Genomic DNA, 18,535 nt, shown 5'->3' with positions numbered 1-18,535 from the left:
ACGATCTGACGAACCGAATGATCTACGGCCGCTGACGTTTATCTATTTTTTAACAGTGCCATTCAAACAATATTACATAAAAAGTAACTTTAGTTAAGCAAAATATTCTTAAATAAATAATAAAATTGCACAAAATTGTGAAAATATAGATTTAAGAAAGATTTTTTTTGCATTCGCAGCTTAATCGCACGTGTTGCGTGATGTTGAGCGTCGCGGAGAGGCATGGGAAATGTGTTCCATCTTCCGTGAAACTTGTATGCGAATTTTGGACAGGAAACCAATGCTCGCCGACGTCTCCCGCGAGAGCGTAACTCCAAGTCTGCTGCGAGCGACTGTTGGATGTACTACTTACAAGATACCAGAATCCAAGTGCATTATAACTGGCAAGTAGCGAACTGGCGCCGAGCGAGCAAACTCAGCTCATTTCTTAAGCGTAATACGTTCTTCGACGTTTCGGTAGAATATCTTATGGAACATAGCTATGCACTTTGCTTCATTGTACATGCTCGTTTGTACCTCTATAGAATTCTGCCCATCTTCTCTTCTCCTTCCCCTTCCCCTTTGGCGTCCTTTTCGTCATATACTATGAAGAATAATCTAGCGTACTTTAGGGACAATGTGTATGCTCGTCTTCATGATGGCGAAAGACATTACACGATTCGCAGCAAACGACGTGTATTTTGTCGAGAACGCGCTCGCTAACAATTTTATTTGCAAAATTTTCGACAAAGGATATGGCTAACGATAAAAAAAAGGAGAGAACGAGAAATGTTTTATGTTTAAGCAGTAACATGTTTTTATTGGCTCACCTGTAGAATTGATCTGGGTTTACAATAAAACAGATTGTTTGGATGTTGTTTGTAAAAGCTTGTTTTAATAAATTAGATTACCAGTTCAATGCTTTTATCATGATCACTCGTATTCGCGCGTATACGTTTTTATAATCAGAGTTCTCTTGACTATATGTCAGCTATGACAAAAGAAAATATGTATAATTAAAAAAAGGACATTTTTCCCCCTTATTTAATATAAAATCACGATATATTTGCGCGGTATTTCGCGGTATTCTCTTTATATTTCATCTTATTTCTAGCTGATTTGCTACTATTATTGTTACGCGTATTATAACTTTCTGACTTTTTAACATTTTTACCCACTATCTAAACACGTGTTGCAAAAATTTTTCGAAATAAACATCATTCAAATAACTACGGATCGTTCTCTGCTTAGTATACCCTCGGAACGCTTAGTTATATTCTCCATCATCATCAATCATCATCGGATTGAACGACGATACTCATTGGTGATTGACAGGGATTGATCCGAAAGGAAAGTTCGTAATAGAAGCTGTACAAGTTGACTGTGAGAATCCGCTAATGCACGAAAGAAAATCAAATGATATAAAACGATATTTAATTTCTGCTTTATTCTGCTTATTGTTTGCAACTTGATTTATTTTCGCTTTTTTGCTTAAACTGATCACCACTAAATACACAAAATTTCTTAATATTAATACAATAGTTTTAGTATATTTTTGTCGAGCGCTACCTAAAACTTATGAGAAATCATACATAGTATAATATAAGTCGCGAGATAAAAAATCTTTTAAGATAAATCAAACTCGAAGCATTTAAACATTTATTTCAATCGATTGTTACATTGCGTGTCATTGTTGTTCATTTTATATCGTAACAATGTCCAAACAGTGAATGAAAAAAATATCTTTTATCATGACCAAAAAAGACAAATACTTGCCAATCATTGTCCTCTTTTTGACCCTCGAGCGCGCGCAATCTGATAAATTTAATTGGATGCACCTGCGGTGCGGCGCGAAAGTAAATTCACGGTGAACGTGGCGAGGGTTGCGAGGGGCTTGAAACGCGCATGGCTATCGAATTATCAATGAATCCACCCAGAACAAACCGCTGACATCATAACTCGCGTTCGACTGATCGTTTCACATAAACAATGCTCTCTCCACAAGAGCTGCTCTCTCCTGCAATTCCTTTTCAATCTCGACAAGCACAATAATTTACTACTATCATATATAATCTTTATTTGCCATTATATATTTGCCATTACGTATTTGAAGTTTTTGCATAAATAATTTTTTATAGTATTGCAATTAGAAAAAATATATATTTAATATTATGCTTATAGCAAGTATATATACAAAAATATACGTTATAAATTTATTTAATATTTTTAATCTATTTTAAGTTAAACGTTTAATTTTATAAATGTTTTATATATTATAACTTTTGCTGGACAGAGAACAGAAATGTAATAATTTTTATGCATTCCACAATGTTCTGACATCTTATAAATTACGTTTTAAATACAACACGCGCACGGTATATCAAATATTAGAAACATATCAATGAGATTTACAATTCGGAAGTTAATATTGACTTAGTTTATATGAACATCTTCGTTTGCTTGGCTCGAGAATCGGGAGTAAATATTAGTTTAATTCCATCACTACTTCCCACCATGCCTCTTGTGGTGCGATAACGCCCGTATACATACCCGTTCCAGTGGCGTGTATACAAATGACCAACACTCCACCCCCTTTACACCTTCGCCCTGGTAACTCGGGGTAGAACCCTGCCACCCTTCCTGATAACTTCAGATTAATTGACAAAAAGCCACCGTCACAAATAAGGATGATGTACATTACCTGAAAATCACCCTGCAACGTCATTATCATTGCCTCTGTGACTTTCAATCGTTTTTTCGATATATAAATCAGATAAAGGCACTAAATTAATTTTTAAAAATTGCAAAAGTATATTATTTAAGAATACATGAGGTTACGTCTTAAAACATAAGTTTCTAAAACTATTATACTTAACGTTGTACACATTGAAATAAATACTAATTTCAAGATATTCCATTTTTTTACGAAATCTCTTTCCTTTATATGCATCTTGCATATATTAAATAAATCAGATCCGGTGCCAACACATTTAACAGCGAATACATGATATGAATCGCCAAGAAATTTGCAGAACAATTTTGACTATATATATATATACTTTCTTTTGCAGAAATATATTTCCGTTAGATACAGTAATAGTACTTTCACGTCTGACTACAGCCATCCGTTTCTACTCATCGCGAATTCTTGCAGGCGCCACCTCCACAAGAGTCTTTACAATCCCTATGTGAATAGTCATTCACTATTTTTTTATCCCAAGGGCTTTTTTCGTCCGGATTCCGTAATATTATAAACTGTGCGCGCGTAAATGTGCCGTAAACTAAGATTGCTGCTCCCCACCATCATCATTGTCATTTCTGTAGTTGGAGACATTTTTCTTCCTAAAACGCCGATGGGCGGATCCTTTAAAAAGATCGAGAAGGGACGAAAATTCACACGTGTAAGCCCTAGTTCCGTTTTTATCGATGATAAAAATGTCTGGTCATGAGTGAGAAGAATAGTATCACACCGATGTCTGTAAATTCGGATGAAACGTATTTGTAATTAAAGGCGTCTGCGTGTGTTGCTTTAATATTTATGTTATTCGAACTACAACCACATAATAATTTAATGACTATTAAATTTGCAACAAATAAAGATAGGTGTGAGAATATATTATACCATTTTGATCAAACATTTTGTTAATAAATGAAATGAACGCATGTATTGAAACATATTCTCTCTCTCTCTCTCTCTTTGCTTTTATAATTAATACAATTAATAATTTATGTAAAAATTGCCAAAATTTTTAATCTGTAATAATATTGATTCATCTCGTTTATTAAATCTGAAGTTTATATTATTGCTGTACCAAATATTTATATATACGTACACATATATCAATGTAATTCCTCATTACTTTTCGATTTTATTCAAAGGATAAGTGTGAGATAGAGGAAATAGCTATCTCTAGAGACATTTTCGTAAATTTTCGTGTGAAGTCACAATTACTATAGAAGAGTAACATAACGTCCCACAAATTGCCTACGCGCTAAATCTTCTTGGACTACTTCCTTCCAGATCCCACCTTTCTTACGAAGTTCCTAATTCGCGTGTTCGAGCGACCGACATTTTTATTTCTTGGAAGCATTATCTAGGTTTTCCCCTGGCATATTTCTTTCCAACGCGCTTTTCTGCGCTGCTCAGTCTCTTAATACGCCTGACATGCAGCATCTTGAAATTTACCGCGTGCACAAACAAAAATAAATTTTGATTTCAGCTAATAAATAATTACGTTCACAGAATTCATGTATATAAACTGTCATTCGTGTATGAATTCTGATTAGTACATTCTATTTGTCTCATTTTAAATCACGTGACTACATATATCCCTCCTATTGTCTTACGGACATTTATGACATGCCAGCGAGTACTGTACTCGTATTTCAACCATATCATAATGCGCATATCCAGACGAACGCAAGTGCGAGCAGTAAGCGGGACGACCTTTCCATGTTTCATCCAAAATACACTTAGATAAACACGCAAACGGCGCACTCGGCGGGGAACAAATCTCCGCGGCGGAAAAAGAGAGGAAAAAGACACTGGAAAAACAAGAGAACTGCGTAACTCCGAAATTATCCAGTGACACGTTGACACAGTGGCGCACTGCCACGCGAGCTCCCTTCCATCCACAACAACATCGCCACTCGAAGGTCCGCCTACGATGTGGCGACTGGCAGCATGACCGCAGTTTACGAGCATTGCGGCGAAAATATATGATCCTCGCGGTGGTCTAGCGCGACCGTAAACTTTCGTCCTCATTGTTTCGAGCAGGAAAACCAGAAAAGGCCGCGGTCCGGAGCAGCCCCGGTTCAAGGGTTGCGCAGCGCTTCCCCCTTCGCTCCTCCCTTCCTTCCCCGATACGACACGCGAGATTAACGATGAGATTATTTCATAGCTTCTCGCGGACAGGCTGCTGCTGAAATGATGCTCAACAGCTCTGTGAATTCGGCGACAGTGTTCGGTTTCGGCGAAATTTATGACATAGTGTAACAAAGGTAAAATTTAATGAAGAATAAAACTTTACTACGATTAAGAGATGACACGGTCGAAATAAAGTGAATTAATTCAATTATTTAATTTAAACATACATCATCCTGACATAAGTATAGTAAAAGATTATTATGAAAATTAGTATTGTAAATCACAAAATGAAAACATGTTTCAAAATAAATGCCATCTAGATGGAAGGAAATATAAGAACAGCTATGTGATCATCAATTAATGTAAAACTTTTTGCGTATATTATTTTTGTTTCTTTACAAATAAAATTTGTAATTATGTAATCCTAGAAGTGAGTAAGAATTACTTAAATTGTGTCTATCATAATATTGTAAAAGTTAATTATTTGATTAATAAGATTAACAAGAAAATTATTTTTATAATAAATCGAATATTATTAGATAGAGAAAACATATTAAATAAACGCATTAAATAATTTATCACGCAAATTATAAATTTAATTCTTATAATTTTATTGAATTGGTTTATGCAAATATAATTATATAGAAACTGCTAAAATATGCGTATTCGAAAAATGACCTAATTTCATGATTATCATAAAGTGACTTCAAAAGATGTTGTGCATGAACTGCATTTGCGTAACTGCACATGTGTACGTTCAATATACAGACACACCTATTTAGACACTTCAAACAGGCGTGGAGATAATGGATGCACTCCGCGTAGTGCTCGCTATCAGGTACCATTTCGGCAGAAGTGCTATAACGATGCTTAAAGCGGAAGTATACTCAACGTTCAGCGCAATATAAATTGAAGCGCAACATTTCATTAGAAAAATGACACAATACGCCTTAAATTTATCAACTTATTTTTTGTTTTTTTTTTTTTTGTTTTATATACGTACAATTTCTAAAAATAAAAAATTCTATTTAAAAAAATTAAAATTAAAATAATCACGTAATTATTCAAATAAAGCAACTAACTAATTTTACATTTTTTAAACTTCAATATTCAATTTATCGAAAATTAGCACAATTTATGTTTTTCCTTATCTTTTTACGCGTATACAGCAGCAAAAGGGTTAAAATAATCTGCAAAAGTGTGAGACTAGCCAGATGGTCGTTGCAGCATACGAAAAGTTAATTTCGACCAATAAGAAGACGACGATTTTCATATAAAAGTTTTGCGACGCTTTCGCAATAACCTCGGATTTTTCGAAATCTTCGGGTACTCAACGCGCCCTAAGTCTGTCCCGCCTCCATCGCGGAGACGTCGACGGCTCAAGACTGTTTCCAATTTGATGTCGCGGGCGAATATAATTTTTCTTGCCTTGCCGGCACGCCGGCAACTTCAGAAAACCGTTTACGAGCTTAAGCCGCCTCAGTTAGAGATAGAGTTCTTTCGCACAGGCGGTAACTTCTGGTTGCCGTCGACTTGACTTGAATTTGCTTCCCGCTCTACGTGTGATAAAAGAAATTTATTCTATAAAAACTTTAAGCAAACACGAGTAAATAGCAAAATTTTATTTTTCGATTAATTTTATTTTTTGACTAATTCCGGACTTTGAGTTTTTGTATCTTGACAATAAATTAATTGCTGATTTACAAGGGATAATAAGTTTTCGTGTAGATGATATCGATATATTTCTTATATTTTTGTATATCTGATTATGCTTAAAATATTTAAATGTTTATTTAATGCACTTGTTTTTTTACACACTAGTACATTAAAAGTAATGATAATCATAATGATAATCACGATCTCGCAATAATATCATGAAATAAAGTTTCTCTCGTATCGGTATTTCTAAATGGGGATTCGTCATTGTCAGTTTTATATGAGATATAACGCCGTAAAAACTCACGGCAAATATTCCGAGAATCATGGATGACTGCGCGAGGGACGCATGGAAAAGGATATGCGTGACCCCATTTGTCGAGATCACAATGCGTGAATCCACTTTTTTTCGACATGTAGCGCTATCATCTTTGAATTGGCTCCCTGTAGAAGAATGTAATATAGAATTTTCCGCCTTTGCGCGTACCACGAAAAGATATTCTTGGATTTTAAAATAAATCCACATACATAAATAATATATTCAAAGATAGTTAGAATTGACTTTTTATCATATACCACAGCAATTAATCAATTTCTGCAAGAATTATTATAACACTTAGGCTATATTATCTTTAAAAAAAAAAAAAATTTACTTAACTCAATATCAATATCATAAATATATTAACATAAAGAGTTTATGTAGTTAATGCAGATAAATAACGGATTAATAATTATATTTGCTATAAGTTGATTATATATTAAAGAGGAACGACTCGAGAATTCTCTTAGGAATTTACCACAGTCAACTAGAGAAACACGATCTAGAAGGAGGACTGAAACCCAAATTATCCTGCCAAGAACAATCTTGTACTCGTGCAAACGCGAAGTAATGTGGCGAAACTGGCGAATTTCGTCGGACGCGAGAAATTTCATTTCATCAAGCAGAAACACAGAGGTTGCCTGAATTACGCGGTGTTTATAATCCGTAACACAAGCCAGTGCAATGAGAGATATCGGCGCGGGTGTACCGTGGATATATGCCCGCAAACACACATGCCAAACATGTGGTATTTCCTTGCTAAGCATGACGATTTCTTGGAAACGTTCCTCCTATTTGATCCATTGAGATGGACAATTTCGTGCCAGTTCTTAAGAGCTGCTTAATGTCCTTTTAAATTTCGTGGAGAAAATTAATTTTCACAAAACCGACTTCTTAATATAGTCCGTTATCCTTTCTTCTGTCATGCACGTCATGGGTTTACTAGATTTAAATATAAACCTGTAAGTATATTAAGAGAAGGAGAGCTTTTATGAGAGATATTTCATTTCAAGAAGTGATGCATGAAAGTTAAAATAAATGGACTTTAAAAAGATAGAAAAAGCTCTTGTACACTCACTACCGCGTGTCTACCAAAATTTACCAACCCGAGATAGATAAGAAAAAAGGTATATAGGTTAAGAGTAGGAAAGAGGATAAGATTGACGTGTCGCCTTAAAGTCATGAAATGAGATCTTCCTGGACTCCAGGAAGATGTATGAGAGAAAAGAAGCTGCAAAGAGAACGTTGGACCTGCTAATAAAACTGAGCTGCAGCCGATCTCCTAACTTTTCAGGTGCGACGTATAAGGAAAGAAACGGAAGTGGGGTAAAAGAAGGAAAAGAAGGCTTCCAAGCGGAGGCAGAAAAACGAAAAGGGAATCTTTCGGAGAAATTCCACTGCACCATTTGCTCTTTCTTGGCTCGCGAGACTCGTGCGACATTAACGCACATATGTGAACACATGACATATGAAAAGCATATGCATCAACTTTACGATTTCATCAAAAGAATACGTTTAGAAAACTCGTGCAACAATATTCCTTGATTTATATTAATTTCAAAAGTTATGAATAAAAGATATATTTTAATATTGATATAATAAAAGTTATTAGATTTTTGTTGACATTCATTAAACACAAAGTCTAAAATTCATATTTCAAATTGTAAATTAAAATATTAATAAATACGAATCAGAGACACGTCAAAATAAAAAAAAAATCTATGTAATAAATAATTTTATATTAATATTTTTATCGAATGATTTGTAATACATATAAAAATGTAATAAATAGGCTTTTAAAGGAAAAAAAAAACTAAAAATGATATTGTTCTTTCACACTAAAGTTTAAAATAAAAATGTAATTTTGTAGATAAGTTATGACGATTCGCTTGGCTTAAAGGTAAGCAATAAAATATGTTTATATGTTTATGGTTAACTACGACTTCTTACATTTCCCGTATTGCCCAGCGGGTCCTACCAAACGCGCAATTCGCCCGCAAAAACGTGCTTCGCAGTAAATCTCTGAATTACATCGCGCGCGATAAAATCAGGCGTATCGCCCTATATATGTAAGCCTGTGTCCGTGAGCACGTTTCGCGCATGGTCGGTAGCAAGTTACGATAACGTTTGCCTGAGCATTAAAAACGAAGGAGGAGAGAATACGGCGACGTAGACGGGGGAAAAGAAAATGAGATAAAGGTGCAAAAAAAGGACAATGTCAGGAGAGGGTGCGATGAGAAAAGTGAAGCGGGTCGCGGAGAAACTTGAAAAATGCGACGGAAGGCGAGGGATACCTTTGAGATAGGTGGTACGTCCGACAGTACGTGCTCGGCACGATCGTGTTTCTAAAGAGAAGAAATCACTCGTGCGCGCACGAGTCGCGGTCCAAATTTCTATTAATCAGATCGGGTAACGCGATATCTCGATAGCTGTCTGCAGCGAGTTTAAACGCGGTAAAAAGATTTTCCTTCATTGATAGGAAAGTTAAATCGTTTGATCGCGCCATGATTACGCTTTCCACACGTTAATTGAACAATTTTCAAACAACTCTTTATCAATCCCGAGAGAGAAAGAGAGAGAGAGAGATACTATTTTTCCATTTCCATTGTAATCTTTAATTACTTTTGCTTGATGAAGTAGTCTTTGTAATCCTTTATACATATCATTCGTCATGTTCTTTATTAGTCATGCGATAAATTTGCAAAAAAAGAAACGTTCGCAATTATTCTTGCAGATTCTAATGTAATAGCTTTTTCGACATTTTATTAAAACACTGAAATATATAATAAATAAAAAAAAAAAGATCTTAAACGCGTTCATTGCTCTTAAAATGCCGTAAAGTTCAACTTTTCCGCAGCTTGCGATTGTAGAATGTCAAAATGGTTTCCCGACAATAAACGTCCGGGAACTCCTTTTCAACGCTTTTTGACGCATCAATTTTCGAAGTTACGTGCAAATCGAACTTCTGCGGAAACACGCCGGAATTTCGAATTGCGCGAAGCGACGCGACGGATAATGGTCGAAAAAAGTATTACATCACGCCGGAGTCGTCGCTCTCCGACCTCAATTTTCTCTCATCCGCGGTTTCGGCGGTTTATTGAAAAATCTCAGCGCGAGTATGGCCTCAAAGTTCACAATCCGCTCGGAGTGCAGCGTCTAACCGAAGCGACAAATCGAAAGCTGAATCTCATCTCCGTTCCGCTCGCGTTTCGAGATAAATCCTGACGTTCTCGTCTCTGCCATTCCTAATATTAAGCAAGAGCATTTAACAAAAGTTTTTTTATATATGATTTTTAAGTATAATTTATAGATGACTAATAGATACCCCTCCTCACTCTCTCTTTTGATTGTTTGTTATTAAAACCATTATTAAAATTAGCCAACACATTTTCGACTAATAACATATATTTTACAAACACACATATAGAGAATAAATTATTATATAAATACATGCATATAGATATTTGTAATTGCTATTTGTAATCAAAATGGTATATTATAATTTGCATTTATGTTTTATTTATTATATTATTATTATTATTATTATTATTATTATATATTGAGAATATTATTTGGAACACTTAATTGTAAGCAATAAATTAATAAATTATTTACATATTTAGTAATACCTATTTGAGTATAATAATTATATATTTGCATAATATTAACATTTAATGCAAAAATAACATTTTGCAGTAGACTTTTATCATTTCTAATTATAATTTTTTATGTTTTTATCGAACACGTTTGATCGTAATAATGTATTTGATGTGGAGGATAAACCGCATGTGGTATCGAGCGGATCCAATTGGCGGATATAGGGGAGAGGCTTCCACCATTATCTCTCGTTGATACAGTTGCATGCATATCATGCAAAAAGCTATTAACGACAATTGTTCTCTTAAAGTCAAGTGCGAATTTCAAGGCTACGATGATTTGCCATCAAATTAAAATACAACGATTGCGTCAATGTTTTCATTTCTATATTGTTCTGTTTAAGAAGTAATTAAATACAAAATAAATAACAACCTTACTATTTTTAACAACCATAAAGAATGGTTAAAAATCGGTGAATTAGAAAATGAAAATTCCAACATAACATTATTCGAATTTGCGAGCAGTGGAATTGCAAAATTCGATATAACAATAAATAAAAATCCGACCTAAAGAAATGAACTTTTTTAAGATAGAATGATAAATAAATATTCCGCGTATCGGATGTAACGACAGAAATGTAAATGTCGATCGTCGCCTTGGAAAAATATACGCGTAACATTAGCGCAGGGATGCTGCGTCGTGCAGCTTACGATGCAGAAACACACCATAATATGTCAAATTAGTCGTAAAGCGAAACGCGTCGACGAGGTTTATTTGTGAGTCTTTGTGGGATTAGTATGTGAGTCCAGAAAGCGGAAGTCGCAAAACGAAAAAAGAGCTCCGCGTGGCGCCGAGTTCAGCATGCTAGCGAAAGCTCTGTGACAAATTCACATGCAGAATAAATTATATCCGACTTTGTATATACATGCGGCGTCGTGTTATATTCAAAGGTAGCCTTCGCATTCATTTCTTCTTATGTGTCAAGCATTTTTTGACAAGGGAGAATCTACAATATTACTAGCATGCTCTCCATAAATCAAAACACTTTTAAACGTAAAAATTGTTTAAACATATGTGTAAAATTATTTTTTATTAAATTAATTAATTTGTTAAATTGCTCAGATCTATTAAACATCATATGATCATAAGTTTAACATTTGTCGATTAAAATTTGGAAGAATTTGATAAGAACGTCCATCAAAGTTTTATTTTTCTATCGAGAATTTTTATAACGCATCCATACATAATTACGCGTCATTAAACATAAATAATGACGCGGAGATCTCAGCAAATACTTGGTTGAAAAACGCCAGTCCTGCGCGTGGAATGTCGCTTACTGGGTCATTTTTCACGTTCGTACGAACGCTACGGCAGCGCGAATGCATAAAACGATAACACAAGAAACGTACTGTGGTAACATACACGTCCGACTCCACCAGGCCGATGGAAGAAGAAACCATGGCAAATGCTTTCCGGAAACCCATTGGCCCGTCAGCGGGCGCGTATCGGGACTGAAATTGTCGAAGAAACGAAAATAAAGACGGAACTCTCGCGCGCGCGGTCAGGACGAAGGTATAGATAGATCGATGGAGAAATTTATTGTCGTGCGGACTTTTAAAGAGATGTTCTAAGAATAGGATAACTTAAAACAGATAGTGATAATTGCGAATAAGATTGAATAATAAACTACGATTAAGCAAATTTATTTTTTATATAACGTGCATTTAAATGAACATCTAGTTTTAGTAAATGATACGCGGTTTGTTCTTCGTTATTTTGTACATCGTTCTGTACGTGCCGAATTTAAAGGGTAAATTTTTTTTCAATGTTACAGATACATGTTTTTATTCTGTTATCGTATTGTTTGTATTAGTTGCATGCAAACAACGTTCTCTGTAATTTTACAAATAATTGAATCAGAGGTTTAATCATTTCCACAATTCCAACAGCGGTTCAATAGTACACGCGCTTGAAACACTACAATTCCATGAACAATGCTCGGAAAATTATGGTACGGTGTCAGCATAGACTATACAATAAACGCTCGACAACCCAGTATTCGTATGAGTAGTAACAGAAAGCTATATCATATTCTCTAATAAGTAATACGATTCTGCTAAGTAATACGATGAATAATACGATTCTGATGTTAAAATCAATTGTACTGCAACATTCTACAATTTATGATCGATCTAATAATGAACAAAGCATAAAAAAAAATAATTAGTTTTAAGTTTTAAAGGGCAAGAACATGTGAAATTTTATCGAGATAAAACTATACTTTCCCAGCGTCAAATTTTAAAATTTATTTCATAAAAAATTTTAAATATTCCTCGCTAAAATATCATTCAATTTAATATATCGGGTTAAAAAAAAAAAAAACAAAAAATTTTAAAACGCATTTTTCTTAATTTTCTTAAAACAATAAAAAATGTAAAATATTTTATTTATTTCCCTCATCCTATTAATGGGTCGTGACAAGTCAGTATTTATAGACGGTTCCAATTCATTCAGCGACAATTCCTTATCGTTCGCGCTATGATTTCACCACAATACTAAAGTTTCCCCTAACTAAGCGTCCCTAAAATGTCCATCACACGTCCTTTCCAGCATGCAGAATTCGCGAGTCCCATCATCTATGTCAATCGAATTCCAGTCACGCGCATAGACACCGATCTAACGTACCGTAATTAATCTATAAATAGCATGGAACGGTGATGTCACAAGGACGAAATGGGGATTCGAGCGAACTTCGTCGACGAGCCTGGGAAAGGGCTTGCCAAGCCCTCCGCTGGCAAGCACTAGACCCATATACGGATTGCTACCCGTTAACTCGACTGTGCTACTGTGATTTAGAGGCATCTCGCGTGAATGTGTCGCGCGCGGATACGGATCTGCTGCGACAAACGAATGTTTTCCTGTTTATGCGAAGTCGCGTCCCCGATGAATCGACTGCGGGACTCCACTCTTTTTCACTTAGCCACTTTTTCCCCCGCGTTCTATCGATGTCTAGTGCGCGCGATTTGTTCTAGTTTTATCGACACATTGACAGGATTTCATGGCGCGACATTAACACCGTAACACTGTAGTCACTCTCTTTTAAGTGTACTTGAATGCATCGTTTTCGGACAAAAGATTTAAAGTCAACGATTTATCCTATCGATCGAAGAGCGAATATTTCGAAAAATACAACTGACTTCGTAAAAAAAAAAAATATCAAATCACTCTATTAAAACAAGTTATTAATTTATATCTTCAACTATATCATCGATTTAAATTAATACAAGTGCATCGGCGCATATCGAGAAATATGTTCTCTAACGCAAGTGTATAAAGAACAGTGGCAAGCGGAAATCAAAGAGCCGAGCAGAAGATGCTCCGCGAGAAAACAAAAATTTAATAAATTTAACGGTATATATCTCGTCCAAGTGATTTTAATATCGCGCTACATCAACGAAGGGATGACTCTCCCTCTTTCTATATAATCAGCATACTACACATATGCATATATGTGTGTAGATACGTTGGCGTCTCTATCTGGCCTTGTTAATAAAGTCAGTGGCATTAGAGAGAAAGTCTCTAACTTGTCTTGCTGCTCTTCGCTCACATACGTCCGCAACAGCTGAAGCTGTTTGAATATCCAGAAATGTATCCATAAGATTTGCTTCGTGAGATTGGCTCAAGATAAAATAACAAGAGGCGAGAAAGTGCAACAATGTTGCTTTACCTTATTTAATTTAACGTGTAAATCTGCGGAAATAATATTGCGACCGCGGTGCGCGCGGCCGCGCCGTTTATCTCATTGTTATCGGAAGGTATTACGGTGTAATGCGTGAAATTCGTTTTGTGTAAAAGATGAATGTTTTCATATCATTATAAACCGTTTATGCAATTATAATCGTTTATCGTACAAATAGATATAGAATATTCCTCCAGTGAAGAACATATGAAGTGATAATTTTCCAAAAAATATCGTTAAATTTATTTCTAATTATATTTGTACCATATATGATCGAAAAGTTATCTAATTGAATTATGTGTCTAAATTTTTATAGAATATTACAATATTTTAAGCGCAATCTACTTTTCCTGCAGACAAAAATGAAAGACAAAATTATCTCTGATGTCAACGAAGACATTTTCGCAAGACACGTGTCGCGTTAACGTCGTTCACTGGGGCTAGACGTGTCCGCGCGAATTTTTGACTACGATTCGAGACGGTTCACGGTGACTTGTAATTAGCGCGGCTCATCCGTCAGGGGGAGCGCAACTCAGGCCGAATTTCGCCGAGCTCGTTGTCGGCGGTCGAGTAAGAAGGAGGTTAAACCGCAATCCGCCCAGAAGTGGCGGTGAATCATTCTATGAGCATAAATTAGCGCCCCGTCACAACGCCGGTTAATTAATTAAGGTAAATCGTCCTAAGCGTAAGTAACTGCTGGCGCCCGGGCTACTCCTCGCTCGCTACTTCCCTCTTGCGCGACAACTCCACCGCGATCCTCTTTATGGCTAACCGCACGATGCGTTTCCGCACGGCAACTGAAAGTGCTGGGAGTTTTGTTTTCGGTTGTCTCGACGTCGAGTGACTGCGTTTCGTGACGCTTTGCAACTCGACCGCTCGATAGTCCTTGCCGGAAACACAGCAGTTACCAAACTATTGCAAGTCATCTGCCCTTTTTGAGATCATATATCTCGCATAATCGCGAATTTTCGAGTAAAATACAGAGAGTCGCATTTATCTTCCATTTGACATTAAAATTTTAATTTTTTTGTACATTCTAATACTATTTCATGATAATACGTTAATTAATCTTGTTTATTTATTATCACAGCGTACTTTTTCAGAGCGAGCAACGGAGAATATAATATGAGAAAATAAAAAACAAAAGAGTAATACTTTTATTCGAATTAATGTTGCATTCAACTGTTTGTGTATTTGCTCTCTGAGAGCAAAATCGAGTTGCAGCTCGCTCTATTGATAGACACGCGGTTCGTTTCCGTCAGACGAATACAGTGGAGGATAGTTTGTTTTCGGTTCTCCCTTTCGGCGATACGTAGCTAGCATTGTCTCGGGGAAAATCGAGCAGTAGTGAATCGAATTTTCTACCACACCGTTACGGTAAATGTAAAACAGCTTCTCCGCTTTGAAGAGGCTGCTGTTCTGTTATTTCTGGCAACTCTACATATATACGGGCGACTATCTATCTAATAGACTATATCGTTCGCAAATTGCTTCAAGCTTTCAGTTTCATAGAAAATCGAATCGGCAAATGTATTAGAATTATATACGTATGTATGTAAGATAAAAAGATATTAATATATTATTCTCTAAGAAGAAAAGCAAATTTAACATGTACTTCAATTTTTTATAAATACTATTCTTTGTTGAATAAAAATATATGTGAAATAAAAATACAAAAAATGAATTTTATTTAAAAAATAAAAATTATATTTTTCATAAAGCAAATAAATTCACTTCAAACTTAAGGCATCTATTTCACTTGATAAATCAGTTAAATATTATTTTAGTTTAATGTCTTCCCTACCGTGTGGAAATCAACACGGATCCAAATGTTTAGACCGCTAAAACCAGATGTTTAGTTTGCAGGGAACTTCAAATGTGGCACTCGGTTCAAGAAACCAATTAATGCGCCGTTCTTGTTCTCTTAGGGGTAAGTAAACTTCGCACAAGTACTTGACCAAGACTTACAATAAGACTATCTATCATGTTTCAGCACAATACCCTATATCTGAGGATTCAGATATTTAAACATGACTTTGAAAAATGGGTTTGATATTTTAAATGTGATTTATAAAATTAAAAAAAATAATGTAAAGAAGGGAGTGATTCTTTGAAAACAAAATTAAATTTTTATTTTAACATGTAATATTGTAAAATTGTTAAAACAATGTATATATGGAGAATTTCATTCATATCATATATAATATTTCATCTATAATATTAAAGAATTTAATTTATATTACCATATTTACATATTAACATTACATTATTAACATATTATTTTACCTGAAAACTAATTTATTTAAGTTTTAACAAAAGTACGAACAATATTTTTGATATTGAAGAGGATTAAGCTGGGCGTATAAAAGCGTAAGCTATCAGCCGTGTTTCCTTTGACACAATTTTACGCAGGCGCATACATTTAGAAACGTTGGAATTTCACGAATGCACAAACACATGTGTACGCATGCTTTCATCGTAGCATATGGTCGTCATAAAGCCAATGCTCCATAAAAATATACGTTACAGGAAAAAGGCGTTGGTGTCGCAAATCCCAATATCTTATTTTTTTTACGCATCGTTGGGTTATTTTGAATGCAAAAATAAATCGCACCATTTGAAAGAAATTTTTCCCGAAGAATCAAAACTTCTTACACACGTCATTATAATTATATAAAATAAAGAAAGCTTTTTTTAAAACAAAAACAGTTTTTTTTTATTTTAATTCAATTATACAATATCCTTGCATATAGAATTATTAATACACATATGTAATATCACTTCTATTATATTGGGTTATAATTTATACATATTTGTTTATTCAATAAACGCGAAAAATAATTTAATATTTATTACTCATATTTACTTATACGTGAATACACATAATATGTATTTAAAGGTGAGCAATAAATAATATTCCATAATTATAATAAAAAGAAAATATTTGCGTGATTTTCACGCAATATGCAAAATTGTCATATTTTATTTCTAAAAAGAACTGCGGAATTTACTTTTCTCCTTATATTTGAGCGAAATGTCAAAGCGAGAAATACAATGGTAAAGATTTGAGTGAAAATAGACTGGGAAATATGCACTCAGAAAGAAACACACGGAGCCGAGACACGAAGTGCCAGCCAGCGTTACTTGCGAATTTAATTCTAGCTTTACAAATCCTGAGCGTACTGTAGACAATTACGAGATAATTGTTAATACGACTTGCAATTTGCACTACGGCTGGTGCCGCGCCTCGTTTAAACTCTCGTGTGCTTAATTAGTTCCTATTTTGCCTGTGAAGCGTTACGGGTTGCATATCTCGACGCATAGAGTCGCGCTCGCGTTCGAGTGCGTCTGAGGACATCCTCTAATACTACCCTCGCGTTTTACAAGGGTCGTTTCTCTCAATTTATATTTCTAGTCACGTCTTTCCGACGTTAAAACAGAAGAATGCGTGAACTTGTATATTTTTCTCATTTATAGCAAATCTAAAATGAGAATAAGGGAAAAGTTTCAACAAACGAAATTAAATGTACTACTAAATTTATTATCATGTGTATAAAGATGTAAGACTATAATTATATATATAAAATTATATTAAAAGATATTTTAATTGTAAAATTATAAAACACTATATAAAAATATAATTGAAAAAAGAATAAGAGAACAGCGTAAGGATCATGCAAAATTAAAACGTAATTTTACACAAATCTAAGAATGAAAATAATTTGACAAAAAAATTGTAACTATCACATATATTGGCTTTATTATGATATTATGGTGACCAAATTAGTGGCGTATTTCTATCATAGACCAGTCGGATCTGGTAAAATCTATTTTTGATGGGACCGCTCTCGAATTGTCTCAGAAACTCTAAATGTATTTATGCAGTAGTTAGCCCCTCTCATATATATGTATGTATGTAGATTTGTAGATGTATGTCGTAGATTTTGTCACTGCATTGCTTGTAATATATTATTATGCAAATCTTATGTAAAAAATTAAATGACCCGAATAAAATCATATAAAAATCATAAATTAAATTATATGAAAAATTTTCATAAAAAAAATTACAATGTATTAATGCAATGTATGCATTGCAAATATTAATTATAAAAATTAATTATAAATTAAATTATAATAAATTAATAATATTTAAATTAATTTTTTTTGTATAATTGAATCATCACAATATTATTGCATCACATGTTATTAAATAACTTTAAATTATTGTTAGGTAGAATAATATATGTGCTTTTCATAAAAGTAAATTCAATGTGATACTCTGTATTCATTATGTAACACCAAGTGTTATTGCTTATTTCGTTCCGACTTAGCGACTTTCTTTATTATAAAGTTGAAGTATGGCAAGCGTCACGAATGA

At 34.4% G+C, this 18,535-nt stretch overlaps 1 protein-coding gene across 8 annotated transcripts in view; it reads right to left on the bottom strand.

Annotated features, from left to right (window-relative positions):
• LOC126855309 (zwei Ig domain protein zig-8-like) overlaps positions 1 to 18,535 on the bottom strand; it is a 105,254-nt gene that overhangs the window by 60,158 nt on the left and 26,561 nt on the right. The gene's annotated exons all lie outside the window — the stretch shown is intronic.

Source organism: Cataglyphis hispanica, chromosome 15 (assembly GCF_021464435.1).
Source record: "Cataglyphis hispanica isolate Lineage 1 chromosome 15, ULB_Chis1_1.0, whole genome shotgun sequence".
NCBI classification, from domain to species: Eukaryota; Metazoa; Arthropoda; class Insecta; order Hymenoptera; family Formicidae; genus Cataglyphis; species Cataglyphis hispanica.
This window is presented reverse-complemented; position numbering and strand designations above follow the sequence as displayed.